This window comes from Oreochromis niloticus, linkage group LG4, assembly GCF_001858045.2.
Source record: "Oreochromis niloticus isolate F11D_XX linkage group LG4, O_niloticus_UMD_NMBU, whole genome shotgun sequence".
NCBI lineage: Eukaryota > Metazoa > Chordata > Actinopteri > Cichliformes > Cichlidae > Oreochromis > Oreochromis niloticus.
The window spans coordinates 27,743,934-27,762,700 of NC_031969.2; the positions used below are offsets into that span (position 1 = coordinate 27,743,934).

The following is an 18,767-nucleotide window of genomic DNA, read 5'->3' on the forward strand; positions in this document are numbered from 1 at the left end:
ACATTATCACAACACTTCTGGATATTTCTCTCACAAATTTTTGTTGCGGTACAATTTAGGCATGCCAGAGAGCAGAATACAATAAATGTTTTGTCTCTTTCTAAATTAGGTACACCTATAATACACACATAAAAGAGAACCTTATCTAAGCATACTAAGTGCCCTTTTGTTTTGCACTTCATACAGTATTTGTAATGGAAACAGACTGTTCAGTGTACATAGTCTTATTCCAAGACTGGGTAAACATCTTCAGTAGCAAGTCACAAAGTCAACAGCTTAAAAGTTCCTACGTGGCAAAAGCCTGTTAAGACTCACTTTGATTAATAGTGTAACTAGTATACATGCAGACATGTCGCTAAGCTCACAGTCTAAACAAAAGAGAAACTCTCCTGACCTCTACTTACCGACGTATTTTGGGATCATCCACAGTTTAATATAGATGGCATTTAGCCTATCAGATTGTAAAGTATACGCCCTCTGCCCAGTCTAGTCACTCATTAACGTCCCCTGCCATACCTGGTAACTAATGTGTGTGCAAACTCTGCAGCGCAGCTGTCACTGGATAATAATGCAGCCCTCTAGGTGCGGCACAACTGATTTGTTATTTGTAAGGTCGCTTAAAAAGCAGTGATTTGGTTTTGTAAATGGTTACAAGCACATTTTATTAGGTAGGGCAGCTGAACTTTCAACATTACAACATTGTAAACCTGCATATTTGCCTGGATGATTGTGAGTGTGTGCCATGGAATGCTGTAATTCTCTAATCAGATTAATTTGTGTTACACTCACCGTATCATACAGGGCTTTCTCCTGCCTGAGAGCTTTTCTGACTCTTTGTCTTTTCACAGGCCAGTGGTTTCTGAAAAATCAGTAAAGCCTTCTGCTAAAAGAGAAACAGAGGTAAACAGATTGATTTGAGGTATTTTGGGGCATGGAAAATCTCCACAGAGTCGCTCCCACATTCCTTAGTGCAGTCTGTGTTAATAAGAGCAGCAGCACAGCTTTTCATTACACTTCAGTGAAAATTTCTGACAGCTACAGTAACTAATTAGATCTCAAAAGTCAGGCAAAACCATAAATATGCTTAAAAGCAAAAACTGTACTCAAAGTGGCCCTCAATAAAAAGTCAATAAAAATACCATGCCATTTTTTTCTCTTAAGTAAAATTGTAAGTACAGAGCCAGTTTAGATTGTGATTAAAGAGCTTCCACAGGTAATACAGCATTTGGGTAATGAGGAATAATCATGTCTCAGTCAGTACTTTAAAACTGCACAAGCTGCAACTCTTCAAGGGAAACTTTTTGGGGCTTCCGAAGGGGAAAAAAGAAGAGCAACAAAACTAAAACACCTAAGTTAAAAAGTTACTGGAATTGGTGATAATATTATGAATACTACATATAGTCCATCTAAACATAAATCCAAACTGACACACACACACACACACACACACACTACAAGGCCTTCATTAGAACAGCCGAGAAGAGCAATGCAATTAAACATCAACCACTGCAAATGTGAGTTTGGGTTCCCTTTTCATATTCACGCTCTTATCGTCTTTTCTTGAACAACAGATCAATGAAAACACACCTCTACTCGGATTCTCAGTTAATAATCAAATCCCAATAAAACTTTTCTATTCTCGGTGTTTCACAATTAGAAACATCGACTTTCTAACTTTTTAAATAAGGCTAAAATTTAGTAAATACTTCTAAGGTTACGCTTTAATTCCCAGGCCACTTTTTGATGTAAAAGAAGATAGCAAATTATGCATTTCCCGGTGACTTACCTGGACATTTTTGTCCTTTTAGTCGTTTCCTGTGAGGAGACAAAACAGTTTACGCTCCGCCGCCGGGAGCGCGGAGACGGCACCGACATCTCCAGACCTGGCACGTGAACGCGCAGGAAAGCAGCTCGTTAGCAGCCACTTGAAGGCGCAGCGCTGAAGCTGACGGTGAGTGACTGATGATCAAACTTTTCCCAGCGCGCGCCGGACAGCGTAGCGTTTAGTCTCGCGCGCATGCGGAAGGCTTGAACCATGTGTGCGTGCGGCGCGCTCTTGCTGGGCTGTTAAGCTGCTTTTGGAAATATCTACAGCGAGTTTGACACACACGGCTGTTCAGCTAACACTGGGTGGCGTACCCTCACTGCTCATCTAACACCTGTGCGAAGGTGACTCGCCACACCCTTCAGGTCCTGTGCTGAAGTTACTGCAGTGGCTGAAGCTAATTAGCAAACTAGGGCTACTAGTGATGCTGTTAAGACAAGATAAGATGACCTTTATTAGTCCCACAGGTGGGAAATTTGTTTAAAAATTACGAGAAGAAAAAAGATAAGAAAGAAAGAAACTCAGAATGAGCAGAGCTGCTGTAACAGGCTGCCGCACGCGTGAGGGCGCCGGAAGCTACACCTGTAAAGGTAATTAAATACATTTACGCAAGAACTTGCGCATTTTTTCTTTAAAAATGTATCTGCATAGATGCTCATTGGCAGGAAAATACTTGTACTTCATCGCATTTAGTATATTCAGTTACAATGTTGCAAACGCAGCTGCAGCGTTTTGTCTTGAAACAACTGTTATCTGCACATTTCGACTTTTTTCTTGAAATTTCGACTTTATTCTCAAAACGATCGCAAATTTTTTTTTCTTAATGTGGTTCTAATACACTTTTATACCAAAGAGCTATTAGTTGAAAACATGTGTCAGCATATTTTCTAATCATTTTTTATTTGAGTTCATTTTTTCATTTAGTTCATTTTAATTTAGTTTAGAGAATTGATTTTCTTGTTTCAGTTTAGTTGTTTTATTGTTTCAAAATGTTTAGGTTTTTTTTAATTAGTTTTTAATTATTATTGTATGAAGGGCACATTAGTAACAAGATTTGGGAAAATCAGTACAAGTATTACAATAAAACAAAATGATTTGAAAACCATTACCTCAGGCTTGTAGACAATCGGTCTCTAAAAATGTCCGTCAATGCCTCATCAGACAAGTGGCAACACAATTATTTCCCCAAGTAATGGATACTAAAACTAAGGATATTTTCTGTTTATTTTAGTTTAGTTAGTTTTCCAAGTTCACAAATTGTTTCAGTTTAATACTTTCCCAAAGACCTATCAGAAATGGTCTCAGTGGAAGAGTGGCAGTCAGTAAGCTATTAAGGAAAGGAAACGGGGAGACAAGAATGAGTTATGCAGAATTCACTGGAATGAATTGGAATGAAAATCAGTGTCAGCAGGTTTCACAGAGTGCTGAATCCAATTTTGAATTTTTTTCATATCATTATCATTGTATAAGGAGGAAGTCAGAAGAGTGGTACAACAATGTCAGTGCTCTTTGAGATCCTGTCAAAAATTATGAATTCAGAAAACTACAGTCAGTTTTCGATCCACCATGCAATACTCTCTGGAAAGCATCTGATTGGCCACAGCTCCATTCTTCAGCAGTAATGACTGTAAACCAACAGAATCATACCTGGATAAAAAAGGAAAAAAAGAAACATAAAATGGAACACTGTTAGTGGTGGATTGGCCTCCTCAGAGCCCGGACCTCAACATTATCGAAGCAGTGTAGGATCATCTTGACAGAGAATGGAACAAAAAGCAGTCAACATCCAAAGAACACCTTTGAATGTACTTCAAAAAGCCTGGAGAACTATTCCTGAAGACTGCTTGAAGAAATAGCAAGAAAGCCTGCCAAGAGAGTTCAGGCTGGCTTGAAGAACAAAAGTGGTCATATCAAATCAAAGTGCTGTTGTTTGATACACTGTATTTCCATGTATCTTTTGATGTTTCAGTAAATTGCTGCACTAGTTTCCTATTTTCCTAGCAAAATATAAAGAAATGGAGGGTGGCTCAAGACATATGAACAGTATGGTATAAAATCTAATTTTATTAGAAATATAGAAAACAAACTGAGGAAATAAAATTCTAAGTAAAGATGAGATAAGACTAGATAGCAGTAATAATTCAATTGTCCCCATATTCAAATAGCCACATGAAACCGGTGATGCCTCTTTGGGCTACATAAATGAAAATATACATATCTTTATAGTGCAGATCAATACAAATACTTATCAGCCAGTAATGTATTTAAAATTAAAAATGGCCAAGTATCGTACCTCACAGTCTGCCTATATAACAGCCTACACTTTGTAAAATGGACCATTCTCCATAATGAAAGTTTAAACCGCTGCCGTGCTTCAAATGCTTATACTTTTATACTAAACACTTCTACACAGTGGGCTTTTATTTGGGTTAAAAAGGATCAGCGCTTCCGTTTTTGGTTTGAAATGTGCTCTGTAAATAAGTCTCTAGCTTCGCTCACCACTGTATCTGCATTTTAGACCCTTGCTGTGTTTTCAATGGCCGGAGAAGCATAGGTGGAACTAATAGCATTAATTAGCAGCGGCTTCATTCCAGTCAGTTGTCTGGAAAAGCAAACATGTGCCATAGTGCGGCTCTGTTTAACAAACAGCTGACTAAAGCCATAATTAATGTAACCACAGGAGTTTTGTGGAAGCTTTTTGCCATTACGTGTCAAAATGCTGTCTGTTTTGCTTTGCTCTGTTTTGTCTGACTTTTGGTCAGTTACACATTTCACTGTTAAAGTCATCATAAAATGTATGGATTATTTTTCTTTTTAAATATTTAATCAAACTAGTTTTGAATATTGAGTCATTGGTGTGCTTTCTCCTTATCGCAAGATCCTCGACAGCAAACAGAGTTTAATAAATACATTTCCTTTATTAGTGACCTGTGAAACAGCACGATCGCAATAATTTTAGTCAGAAATCTGTTTTTAAGGAATGGCATTTAAAACTTTTAAGACAACGTGGATCTTAAGTCCTTAAAGTTTTCAGGAATCCACAATCCCCTGATAAATGACAAATCCCCTGATGATATGATCTACCTGCAACTTTTGCAGCACTTTCAGTCCAAACTAAAGTTGCAGAGGACCATTTCTCATCCCAGGCTTGGAGAATAATTAATAGAGTACAACCTTAAGAGGCGTGACCCCTGTGAAAAGTGGTAACATGTGTTTTTTGTCATTCAGTCCATCACTGGTACTCCAGTCTGGTGCTGTTTCTAATATATTAATGTCTTACAGCCACTGTGTGTTCTACTTTATCGGAGCTGATCCATACCACTGGCAGAGATAATTATCCTGAATTTGGAAATTAACATTAAAAGCAGAGTACCTCAGCATAGAGCCAGTAAAGGCTGCTTCATGTTTGAGCAATCCTGTCAGTCACTGCCGTACATCATTAGGTGTTTGTGCTGCATCCTGGTATAGCTGAATCTTTGAAGTTTATCCCTGCACAATAGTGAATTCGCTGACTGGCAAGAGAGAACTAGGCCAGCTTTTGGCTAAAATATGTCTTTTTATTTTTGGACTCTGAGCCGCAGTATCGATTTTCTTAGTTTCACTAAAATATTTTTCATCTCAAAGCCACAACCACAAAAAGTCGTTCGGTATGTGCTGCTCATTCATCTACCTTGCCTGAGGGCAGTTGCCTATCTTTTCTCTCATGGAAGTAGAGTACTCCAACATATGAGTGTTTAAGCAAACTTTACTCTTACCTTTGCAATACTTTATGATCATTATCAGCCAGCAAGCTTTTAAGTGGCCCCATGTGTAAGGTTACATTTAGCTGCATTTAATCTTTTTTCTCTCTCTTGTGGACATATTGTGAGGCGAAGGTTCTGTCTAGCAGGTAAGACATTCACTCACTTTTCTAAAGCTACCTCTCAAATCTTGAATCTTAAACAGCAATTACTGTGCTATCAAAATGTGGGAAGGTTTGCCTGCTGTCCATAATCAGAACCAATGGACTGTATCGTAACAGAAATCTCCATCTGCTATTTTTTTTTTCCTGAACTTGTAACAAACTGGTGCACCAGCTGTAGAGTCCTGCTGCCGGCAGGAGGTTGTAAAAAAAAAAATGCACAGTTCTCTTGCTACTCTTTTTTTTTTTTTTTTTTTCTCTCCTCACTATCTCCTTAGAACATGAGCAGATTCCTGACGATGATGAAACACCATGTTAGTCTTTCTGGTATTGCCCTTGAACCCTTAACATAAACATAAAGGAAGGGTAGTAGCTGGCGATTATCCACCTTCAGCTGATTGATATGGAAGGAGGAGGTGCTTTCTTTTACAGCCCCTGTGCCCTTTCACGACTCCTGTGGCCCTGTGCAGCTCTGCGGGCAGGGGATGGAGGGTCATTAAGGGTTCACATGTGGAGAGGAGGGGGTCTGTCTTCTGTAATGGATGGTTGAGGGTGGTCTTTGCAAAGCTGTGGATCTAGAGCAGCACTCTGGTGATTTTTTATTTATTCCTCGCTGTCTCCTAATCAGAAACAGTGGGAAACATTTTTCACCATCAGTGGTTGACAACAGTCTTTGTGTTTGATGCCTGCTGCTGAAAGAGCGGCAGGCTATACAAATATGTTTCCATCAGCCTCCCTTGCAGGTGCGGTTGTTTAAGCAGAAAATCAATCAATTTTGTCAATTTCTTGCAGGGTTATTTTATATTATTTTATTCAAATTAAATTCAGTGCTTTCATAAACAGATATATAAAAAATTTGTTTCCATCCTTTAGATTTAATCAAACGCTCTCTATATGCGTTTTTAAACCTAATACTTTTCCTTTGTTTTCCCATATGAGTTGAGCCGTTGCTTTCAAACAAGCTCAGGCTAGAATGTGTTTGCTTGGAAATAAAGATGAAGAAAATGTTGCAAGCTCCTCCAACAATATAATGGAAAATATTATTGTCCAGTCTACCCCCTATTGTATTCTCTATGCCTGTCTTATGTGTTTAGCGGGGGTGGTATTGCTTCCCAGATTTAAGGAAAAAAAGTTTTGTTTTCTGTTTTATCAGCACTCTGAAGCTGGGAGCAAAGCATGACCGCACCATCTGTATCAGAAATGCAGGAGAAGCAGAAAGACAACAAGACAGGTTTTACTTCAAAACATGTTTTCTAAGAGGTAAGATTAAAGTGCAAACCCGAATATATTCCATTTTGAGATTAATTAAGAACCTGTCCCAATGACCTGAAGTGGTTTCAGAATGTTTTGCTTCATGCTCGTTACATGAGGTTAGTTTATGTATTTTAAGAATCATTACACATTAGACGTGTTGGCCAAAAAAGAGCCTCTTAACAAGTCCACTTCTATCATCAATACAAAGAGGACTGAATGTATTTGCAGCTTGCAGTTTTTATTTTAAGTTACAAGATTTGTGGTCCTTGCAGTTGAATGAGATGGTCTATTGATTTCAGCCAGTAGTAATGAATTCTGTGTAGTGCCTATAACAGTTTAGTGAATTACTTGCATAGGAAAAAATGTGGAGCCTGTACACCTGGAAGGGGCTTGTGTGAGGGCACTTTTTTTCAGCCACTTGGGGGCAGTGAAAACAAGTTGGGAGCACAAGTGTTCAGTGTGTGCTTGTTCAGCCAAACAGGGTCGTTGACTAGTGTAGCTGTACTGTGATTGGTCTAGACATATGTGTACATTAATTTGCTGAACATATAAATGCCATTTAAAAAGAAGCAAAGACAGCCCAGACAGTGACGTGGATTCCAACAAAAACAAGCAAGCCAGTCCAGTCTTTAATGAGCCTATATACAATGGAGAAATCTTTGCTTCATGCACTATACAGTGAAGCAGAGACTGAAACAGGATTACGAGGAAATAAAGGACCACTACGAGGACATTATCAGTGCTGACAGACTATTACATTACATCAGAGTCATAATTGGTGTTGAAAATAAAAACTGTAAAAATATAAAGGCTTGGATGGTATCTAATTACCCCGGGGACTTGCACAGGTGGTACTTATCACCAGAGCTGTTTGGTTTGAAAGTAGCTTAGGAGAACAAAGCCAGACTCGATGTTTTCCTTTAGAGAAGGTAAATTTGGTGTCATTCATACAGAAGTTGCTGTTGCAGGTACTTTAGGCCTCTGAATTCCTCAATTCTGGCTCTGACTCAAATGGCTAAGTGGGTAATCTATCAATTGGAAGGTCAGTAGGTCAATCCCCCAGCTCTTCCAGTCTGTATAGTGAAGTCTCCAGTCTGCATGTTGAAGTACTGAACCCGTAGTCTCCCCCTGAATGCATCTTTACATTTGTATGTGCACATTAGAAAAAGCTCTCAGATATAGATAAAAGCTCTGGGTAAATGAGATTTGTAGTAGGAAGAGCTCAACTTGAATAGAAGGCAAGCTTTAGTTACCTCGTCATGACAATTTATTATAAAGAATAAGTTGGATATGGAGGTCCCTGGTGCCAGAACGCTATATCTGTTATCAATGGTGGAAAGGCTTTGTTATATGGACAACAAAAACAGAATAAAGGTTTATCTTTTTTGCAGTGTTTTCTTCCTGAACCAGTTTTATGGCTGGGCGCGACTGAATCACTGGGATGGATATATGGAGTATTTCCACACAGAGCTACCATATGATATACTTTGCCTTTAATGACCCTATTTTAAAAGACCTGTGCTGCTTATAAAAATCTTTTAGCTTTTCAAATGTTTAAAAAGCCAGTTTTCTGTGACGAGGAACTTAAAAAGAGAGAGTCCCAAAGAAAAACTTTATTTTATTTTTTTTACTGAATGTTCCCAGCTTTACCCCAGGGATCTAAAGTCCCTGCTGCTCCAAAGGCTTACATGGCTTTCTGATTTATAAGCAGCTGGAATTGCAGGAAGCTCTCTGCAACTGAGAACAACACAATGGAGCTCGGTAGGGTGGGCTAAGATAAAGGGTGCAGGACTCGGTGGAGGATAGGACATAGAATTGTCCTTGAGAATCACAGAATGGAGCAGGCTTTTAGCCAAACGGCTCTGCTTATGTAATTTACTCATCCTAGTCTCCTCAGTAGTGCAGAAATCCATTTTTTGGCAGGCAAACAGAGAAAAAAGGCAAGTGTTTGTTGCTTTTGCTGCAGATTATAGGATGATTTTAGGGTACTGCAGGATCCTAGTATTTCTAGATTACATGTACTAGAAATACCATCATGTGACCTGATCTTAAATACTAAAAATGTGAATTGCCATCTTGTAAAGGCATACCACCAGAATAAAGGTTATTTTTTTAGGAGATTCATTTGAACAAACTGGCTCAGGAATAAACGAGGCCTGGCATATTTGAGAGAGGGTCATTTCTATAAAGGCTTCTATTGATGTAAGGTTTCACAAACACTGAAAATTCTGTCCATGTGTAATGATGATTTGTCTAACAACACCACAGTAATTGTGCAATAAGTCCCTCAAGCAAATTTTGGTTCAATAAAATGTGCCTTCAATGTTACCAGGTTGCCTTTTGTCATATTTAGTCTTTATTGATTAGAGAGACCACATTCCACATCAGTGTGCTTAACAGCTTTTAGGGTGTACTTTTACAAACGTGAAAATGAAAATATCCTCACAGGAGAAATGATTGGATGTGCGTGCGTGCGTGCGTGCGTGTGTGTGTGTGTGTCTCAGCTACTGAATCTGTGCACAGGGCAGTTAATATAAACATGGTGTCTTCCTTACATTTAAAAGGGGAAAAATGGGTCCGAAGCATCCCAAATCTTAGCAAGGCACAGGAAAGCCAGCAGTGTGAGAGAGGAAGGTGGGACTCATAGTAGAAAACTGTTTATATATCTAATGCATAATGCAAAAAAAATCTGTTGTAATGCAACATGGGACTGTTTAACTCTTAACTCTGTCTTCTGCACTGTGTAAGTGATAGTCGTTTTATTTTGTTTTGTTTTTTTTAAACGGGGTAGAGCCAACAAGCTGACGGGACGATTCTTCAGACATTTTGGTCCATATGAGCCTTGTGACATGATGTTTTATCCTGTTGGAAGAAGTTATCAGAAGATGTGCACACCATGATCATAACGTGGTGGCTGTTGCTCAGTAGGTAGAGCAGGTCATCTACTGATTGGAAGGTTGGATCCCTGCCTCCTCCGGTCTGCATGCCAAGTATCCTTGGACAAGATACTAACCAAATTGCTCTCCAATGTGTCCAATGGTAGTTAGGAAGCACTAAGAAACTTAGAAGACAGTGCTTGTGTGAATGGGTGCTTTGAGAACTCCGGGAGAGTAGAAAAGCGCTATATAAGAAGCAGTCCAGTTGCCAAACTGATGGACATGGTCAAGAACAGTACTCGGGTTAACTGTGGCATTTAAACAATGCTCATCTGATAAAGGTGACACCTGGCGTGGTCTTCTGCTTGTGTAACCCATCTTTAAGGTTTTATTGTGCATTCGGTGGATATTTTCTTTTTTTTGACCATTCTCTGTAAATGCCAGAGATGTTTGTGCAGGAAAATCCCAGCAGATCCACAGTTTCTAAAATGCTCAAACCAGCCCGTCTGACACCAGTGATCATGCCTTTCTGATTCTCATCTTTCCCACTAGTTAAACAGGTGTACCTAATAAAGTAAATTGTAAATGCTTTTTGGCACCATAAATGGCATCTATCGTAATAGTTTGATGCCAGTCTGATATGTGTGTAGATGATCAATTTTAGAGTGAAATCGGCTATTTTTTTTTTTTTTTTATTGTGCTGCTGCTCTCCGAGCCTACTGTCTCATTTACTTCTCAGCCCCAGCAACTCATCACTTCTTCTGCATTAGGCTGAGCTAAAATCTGCTTTAAAAGGGAGAATTCAGTTTTTTATTGTATATTTGTGTAATGATATTAAAGGCACTGAGTCACATTTAATGTGAGAGAATACAATAATAGACCGTTTATCGTCTCACAGAAGGAAAGCACAGCTGTATTAATTATGATCATTTTGTGTTTAGTGGAGGTCCTAATTTTGTGCACTCTGCAGGGTTTTTGCTCGTATATTACAAACTGGTGACCCACCAGACCTAAATTGACCCCTTGGTTTGTCTGAGCACCAAAATGACTAGTGATTGGCATTTTGGCATCAGTATTTTATGTTATATTTTTAACTAAACTAAACATTAGCTTTATCTAATTGTTCTCTTCCATTTACCAATTTCAAACATAAAAACACAACTTGAAAAGACATACATGAAAGAATAAAAGAGGTAAGAATCTGAAAAATGTTATGACTTAGTTCTGTTTTAGTAGTTTATGCAATATGTAGAATTTAAGTCCACTAATTAACATGGACCTGTGCCACCACACAATCAGCATTTTAATAGATAGCACTACATGAAACATATATATTGAATTGATGTTATAAAAATTGACCCAAAAATCCTATTTGAGGACAATTTAATGATTGATGTCATCAGTCATGTGTCTCCTTTAAATGCACACTGTATAAAAGTTTTAAAAGATGCATACAGAAACTCTGGTGCTGTGTTTAAGTCCACGTCACAGTAGTTGAACTACTCATTTCAGATGGTTAATGCGGTCCTGCCTCTGCAGACATTCAGTTTTTACGCTCTGTTCACTCATCTGAGGCGAAGCCTGCTGTGATTCGACGTAACCAGCAGAAAATTCACTTCACATTTGTAAAGCTTACATACAACGTAATTCATTTATCAGAGGAGGTTTCTTTAGATCTTCACCCGGCTGTGGCCTTTGAGTTTCTTTTTTCTTAATAAACATTATCATGGGGAATGCAGTTTCTGTGAGCCAGAGGCAAAAGGCTGAAATGTAATTTTGAAATCAGAGTCGAGACCAAGTCACTGCAGACTTGGAATATCTCAAATATGTTTTTTTATTGAAGGCAGGGAAATTACAGGACAAGGGCATCCTGGAAATTGGTCTTTGTTCAGCGTCGTATAGAGCCTCCAGCTTTTTGAACCGTCCACGTGCTTTGACCCTGTCCTTTGTTCCTCCTGACTTCCCATGGGATTTCTGGCTTGCAGGCCAGAACTGTGTGTTTTTATTAAGACATCTGTCTACTGTTTTCCCCAATTAGCCAGTTATCTCTGTGAGCTCTGTGTACATTTTGCATATTTCCACTTCCTCAGCAGTTTACTTTTGCTTTTTAATAGACACTATGACTGAAAAGTAATACAACTAAGAAATGAATATGCTCTACTTAGAGAACTTCTTTCTCATTTCACTTCACTTTCTAACTGCACGTCTCTGTCCATTTATCTTTTTTGATGATATTGCCTCTTTTGTATTCCTCCCAACATTTCTAATTGAATTAAATTGAATCAAATTTGATATAAGGGATTACTCCCGTCTCGATTTCTTATCACTGCACCATAGAGCTGAGAAATTGCTTCCTGCTCAGATTCTGTCCTTAATCTTTAAGCAATTTCTTGCTTCCCAAAACCCGAAGGGAGAGTGAGAAGATGAGAAAGCCAAGACTTTTATCTTTGTGGAAGGTAAATTGATAGATCCACTACTTTACTATTCATATAGGAAGTTGGAGTGGATGGACCTGCACAGATGGATAAATTAACATAATGCAGATTTAACCCGAAACTGGTACCATGCTTTTAAACTAGATTGCTTAGACTAGACTAGTAATAACCATAATTATCCGGCGTGAATACATTAAAGCTTTGTGAAATACAAGGAGTAAGAAGATGAAAAAAAAATATTGAAAAATTCAAAATCACTTGTGTTGCCAGTCAACATTTAAAAGTTGTCAGCTTGGCCTGTGTGAGTTTTCTTTACCAACTTAATGGCATTACCATGTGTTTAGTATTCATGAAGGTAGGTTGGATATAGGAACTGCTGACATTTGTGGACATCATATGCTTTAATAAGTAAAATATATAACTGAGATTTATTGTTATTCAGATTTACTGAAAGTTATGACTTGCCTCAATTTTATCTTTAGTTTAATCTGTAAGTGTTCTTTTAAATCTCTGTGAATGTTTTTTTTTTATATGGTGAAGTTTGTGGACCGTTTAGAAGGTTTGGTCTGTCGACACTAACATAGGCTAAAAAATTAGTCTGATTTTAACACATCCTGAAAAAATAGAACCCAGTTTAAGAAATGGGCGGGGGGGACAACTTTGCAGACTTTTAATTTGTTAAAGAGAAGTATGATACAGTATTATGTACACACTCTGTATGTGAACCTTTAGTATTCGCTATATGGCAGAAGTGATTTGTTATACCAAAACTGCAGCTCAGCATTTCCTGTAACTGTCTATTATTCCTGCACATCAGATAGGAGGGATTTACAGAAGCATTTTTAATTCACGCAAGCTGCTTGTTTCAGACTTTCTTACAGCATTTGCAACCATTCCAAAACATTAACTTTATTCTGCTGTAACCATTTTTTAGTGGAATAGCTTGTGTGATTTGTGTTGTTATAGCACAACTTTCATTACCTTTAAGTTGTTCATTTTTAATTAAAATTGAGTGATGGCAGGTAGTGCTGGCTCAGATGCATCAGCACATAAACAAATCATAACGAAGCCACTTATGGAATGGTTTCAAAGAAGGAAAACGCTACTAGACTGCAGTGTTTTCCTTCCACTGCTTCTCATTTAAGCCTAAAAAGTTGTATTTTAGCCTCACTTTAAAAGAAAATATTGCTCAAACAATCTGGCTCTTAAAAGGGAAATCTTTAGAAATCTGCAGCTGGACAGCAGTCTCCTGGAATTATACAATGTTAGAGAGGCCTTTAGTTGCTTTGAAGCTGTCCTGGGTTCCTTTGTGATCTCCCAGACTATTGGAAGCCCTGCTCTTGATGTCATATTTGTTCGCCGACCACTTCTGTGGAGGTTAACAAAGGACTTTAACTTCTTTCATTTGTACACAGTCTGACTGCAAATTGGTCGAGATTCTTTCGTTATGGTTTTGTAACCTTTTCCAGCCTAACAAAAATAAGCCACTTTCTGAAGTGACATGCCACGTTACGATTCACATCATTAGATATGTGTTGTGAAGATTGGACATTTTTTTTTTTTTTACAGATCAGTGTTATCTACTTAAAAGCAGGGTACCCACTCACACGTCACTGACATTCCACTGAAAATGCTTAATGCTAATTTTACCTTCACATTTATCACTGAAGGTTTACGTGCCTTTTCCACTTGTGTATGTTGGAAGTTTTATATCTCTGTCTCATATTTTTCCACCCATTTATTGTATCTGTAGCCACAAGTACAGTTTGCCATCTATGACGTAGAAGAAAATAAAAAACTGTCAGTGTTTCTGTGTATGGTAGCTCAGTTTGTACCAAATACTCAAATCATCCAAATAAATGTGTGTTGATTTCTTGGTAAATCGCTGCTGGTACGCTGCTAGTTAATGACACTGCTGGACAGGCCCAGGCTCAGCTGTAATTCTAATTAAATGAAATGGATGATGGTCAATAGCTACTGTGGTGAAGGTCTGACTGAGTGGATATCAGATGTCCTAATTAACCATGTTGCCAGACAAACAGTACTGTGTAGAAGACACCCTGCCATCATAAGCACTTAAGCTCTTTAATAAGATTCTATTACTGGACAGAGCAGCCTTGCTCCTATTGCTATACTCTTGGTTGACTGCCTTGGTAACTGTGGAGCTTGGCTGAAGTGAAAGGGTGCTAGTCGCTTGACAGTGGAAACAATGTTTATACCAAAAACCTCTCTCCGCAGCGCTGACGAAATCCACTCTATGGTCTATTGATCTGGCCTGCAGTTTGATTGATGCTGTCTTTAAAAATTCATTAGTTTGAGGCATGGGGGAGCTGCAGGGCGGCACTCCTGTAGGATACATTTGTCTATGTTTACAGAACCAGCAGCATTCAGTCAGTGGCAAGAAAAGAGGCCTGACAGGGCCACCCAGGGCCAAATGAGTCACAGTCACTGTCACGGTTTACCAGCACACACTAAAACACACAGTCCCACAAGAAGCCCGTGCCATGCTCATTTAGTATGCACCTGCATATTTATATAAGGATCTTTTTGATTGCTTTGTGTCTCATGGTTTTCCTGTGTGCTTATTGCAGGCTCCCTCTGTGCATGTAGCCGTCCTTAAACTGCAGTCAAAATTTTAACATTAACATATTAATGTAAAAAAAAAAAAAAGTCATTTAGAGACTTTTGTTGTTCAGTTATCTTTGAGTCTCACGCCATAAATCAGCTGTAGGGGGTTCTGTGCAATGCTGTTAATGTGTTTTGGAGTTTTTCACTTACATTTTTAGAGTGGCATTCATTAGTAATGCTAAGCATACATATGATGGAAGAAGGTTTCATCTCAACTTTGTTGCAGCAGAACTTTCCTAATTGGCTCTGGGATGTTATGAAAACTCTCAAAGGCTGAGTTGAAGCCCTCCTTCGTTCCAAATGTTTTGGTAGTCACCAAAGCAACGTTCACAGACAGTGATGCACGAAGAGGTGCAAGTGAATTGGAATATATTAGCAAATGTAAAAGTAACCTAAATGAAAAGTTTTTTGGAAAGATTTTCTGTATATAAACTACTTGTTTAGCAGCAGCTAAAGCTTAGCAGTGCAAATGAAAAATTTCCACTATCCGTAAGTATTTGTTAATCTGTTACTTACAACTCAAGTTTTCCACGCAGGTTAGATACACATTAGGTATGAATGTGTATGCAGCATGTCAAGTGTTTTTCCTGCATGCACGTCAAAGGATCAAATTTAATGATCCTGAGCATGAAGAGAGAAAATTAAAAAAAAAGACTAAAGTTTACTGCACTCAAAGCTTACCCATATGGAAAAGAAATAGAAAAAACTTATAAAAGACTTGCATCAGATTTGGCTTGCTTCATATAGTGAATCATATAAGCCTTATATTATAAGGCTTATATGATTTACTCATGAAAGTGGCCACTTTCTCATTACTTTCATATATTGTTTTAGTAAGTATCCAAAACGTACAAGTTTCATTTATATAATTTTTCAAGGGATATTATATCTGTTTTCAGTCTTGTATGCTTTTCATACAAGTTTCACACAAGACAGATACAAACTTTATAAGATTTATATAGATCTTTTCCATATGGGTACATTTTTAGTTCTGTTTTGGGTTGTGTGAATACTTTTACATGCAGTTATTAAATGAGATCTCTCGAATCTTAGAAATAAAACTGCACTTGTGGCTGATCCCCATATTAAAATGCCCAACTTTACAGCAGAAACAAATTGCGCTCAAATTACACAAAATTTAGGAATTTCTTCCTTCCCACCGTTGCCAAGTGCTCACTCATAGGAGATTTTCTTAATGTTGGGATTTTCTTTTTAATATTATAGAGCCTTTACAATATAAAACTCTTACTAATTGCTTGTAAGATCTCTCTTACAAGCAATTTCATAAAGACAATTAATTATTAGTCAAAAATGTGTTTTTTGTGGATTCTGGGTGTCAGTTCTCAGCGTGTTTTCTGCAGTAAGAGGGGGATTCACCAAAAGCATCATATTTTTCTGTGTCTGGTGAAACCACTGAGGGCTGGCAGTGAGACAGAGTTAATCACCTGAAGAGCAACACATGCTGTGCAAAATAGTCAGACTTGATAAACAGGAACATTAAGACGTGCAAATGAAGCATTTTTCTTCATTATAGTTGTGTTATTCAAATATTACTGATTGGTAGCAGGTCCAGTTTGTACTGTGGTGAATAGTGAGTGAGTAGGACAGAGCTCTGGAAGAAAGACAAGTGAAAGACGGAGGGTGGTGATGTAGACCGTATCTGTGAGTGAAATAGTCAAAGAGAAGTGAAAATGGGAATGACAGACTTTTGCAGGCCTAATTATCCTACTGCTTTAATTATACTTGTAGCGAGTATCACATTGAAACCCTACACCCACTCAGCTACTACCATAGACAAATGCCCACTCTCACTTCCACATGAAAGCAGAGACTGAACAGAAGGCGATCCCTGCAGTCTGCGCTTGCAGCTCCCCCGCAGTGGATTCTGGGTCAGGTTGTATTCACCAGTGGTGCAGAGGGAAAGCCTCTACTGGCAGGGCACGAAACGCTACAGAGCTGCTGGCTTTTTGAAGCAGGGAAATGAGAATTTGCCACTGCCTGAGCTTGCATCACCCCTGCTCCTCACCCACTCCCACGGTGGAGTGGGGAAGAGTTCAGACACACCGTTTCACTCGGGCTTTGTCAGTGCAGACCGCAGCCCACGCTTTGTTCTTCAGTTTTGTGTGGATGTACAGGTGATAGACATAGTCAGTTTGAATAGAGAATTACACAATGAAGGTTGCGCAGTTATTTATTTGCATGTTGCTTTGCTGACATGCCATTGTAATACATGGGATTAAGGGACGAACATGACTGCATGTGCATGCACTTGAGAAGTTGCCTCTGGCGAACATTAGAGTGCCGTTTTCATCCTCATGACTCAGTTGAACAAAATGACACCCCAGGCTTCAACTTGTTACACAAGAGACTTGTGTGAGAACATAGGATGGTAATGACTTATCTTTTCTGCAAATAGGACTGTGCATATCATACTCTCATAGGTAATGCAGGTGTGCTCAGGGGAAATAAATCTGTATGGTGTACATGTCTAAACACTGATTAGTTGCTTGCAGAAGGGACAGTATCATCTCACAGAGGACCAGGTTGGAAAAATGAGATCTGAAAATGGCTCAAGTCTTGACAATAATCCAACATGTTGCTAATATGCATGCTGATTTATTTTTCTGACATGAGCATCTGCAAGCTTGGACCAATATTTACAACCATCTCCTTTCTTGTCTTAAAAACGTTATGCTGGCTCCCAGAGTTTGAAAGATTTTAAAAATTAAAATACACATTTTAAAAAGACACACTTGGATCTTTAAACCCTGAACTAAAATTATTATGTACAGTACATTTTTGGTGTTTGTTTCACCTCTACACTTATAGCATTTTTCAAAACTATCAGTACAAAAATCAGAAATTCAAGTTGGCTTATTTTTTCAACTTTCTGACAGGCACCGTTTATAACTCAACAGGGGTCTTAATTGAATCTATCACTGTAATAAAAATATGTTGGCTTGTCAAAAACATGATGGTGTGTCATGTGTCTGTAGGCTAGTAAGAACTATGACATGCTCTAATTAGCACTGCACTGCAAAGCTTTAGTTCATCTATTACAGTAGCAATGCCTGCTATCTAATATTGCTGCCAAGGGAGATGCTGACCCGGAGGCTTCTGTTTTTTAAATGCCCAAATATTAGCAAAAAAGCTTTTATTCTCTTCCAGTAATTGGCAGTTGGTGGCAGCGATGTGCAAAGGAAAAAAGTAACACCCCAAGAAAGGCAAGTATGAAGACTTGTAAGGTTGCAAATAAAGTATACACAACAAAGCTCTGAAAGTAAATTTGTCCTTTCTTAGCAAGAAACTACAGAATAATTTGATGTTGAATTAAAACTGTGTAATCTGAGGCCACATTAAGATTCTGTCATGACTTGATGCAAATAAAAAAAAATATATATATATATATATATATATATATATTTTTTGCACTACTCAAGCAATTAAGCACCATTGACACACACATGAAGTCTTTTTTTAGAAGCTGCCACATTTCCTTATGCATTAGTGGAAAGAAAGCTTGACTTCAGAAGACACTCAGATAACTAATTCAACCTACAGCTGTTGTTCATCTGTTATTTCGCTCAAGTTTTCTGCAAAAGATTTCATATCAAGTAGCACTGTGATAGTGAGAAATGTGACATTGAAAGTAAGGGAAAGTGTCAGAAGATAAAGTGTTGTTTTGAGCCAAGAGAGGCATCAAATCATGACTACAGTCAAACAGGCAGTGCGTTGCACTATAAAGCACTTTGGATGCAACTGATCCAGTTTTTGTAAAGCATGAATAGTCAGATAAAAAGTGACTACACCATCATGAAATCGATACATAAAGCTTTGGAAAACAGATA

At 38.3% G+C, this 18,767-nt stretch overlaps 1 protein-coding gene and 1 long non-coding RNA gene across 3 annotated transcripts in view; one reads left to right on the top strand and one right to left on the bottom strand.

The window, feature by feature from the left end:
- tmem98 (transmembrane protein 98) overlaps positions 1-1,921 on the bottom strand; it is a 6,542-nt gene extending 4,621 nt beyond the window's left edge. Inside the window, exons 1-2 of one of the 2 annotated variants that reach the window (XM_005468919.4) lie at positions 1,787-1,921; positions 790-883 (exon numbers count right to left, since the gene is read on the bottom strand). The gene's annotated coding sequence lies outside the window, so the exon portion shown is untranslated. The remainder of the gene's footprint in view (positions 1-789; positions 884-1,786) is intronic. The other variant, XM_003442127.5, reaches the window with a different exon arrangement.
- Positions 1,922-2,296: 375 nt separating this feature from the next.
- Positions 2,297-18,767, top strand: part of LOC102076670 (uncharacterized) — a 57,996-nt gene continuing 41,525 nt past the window's right edge. Inside the window, exons 1-2 of the long non-coding RNA XR_001224080.3 lie at positions 2,297-2,415; positions 6,880-6,986. This is a non-coding gene — a long non-coding RNA (uncharacterized LOC102076670). The remainder of the gene's footprint in view (positions 2,416-6,879; positions 6,987-18,767) is intronic.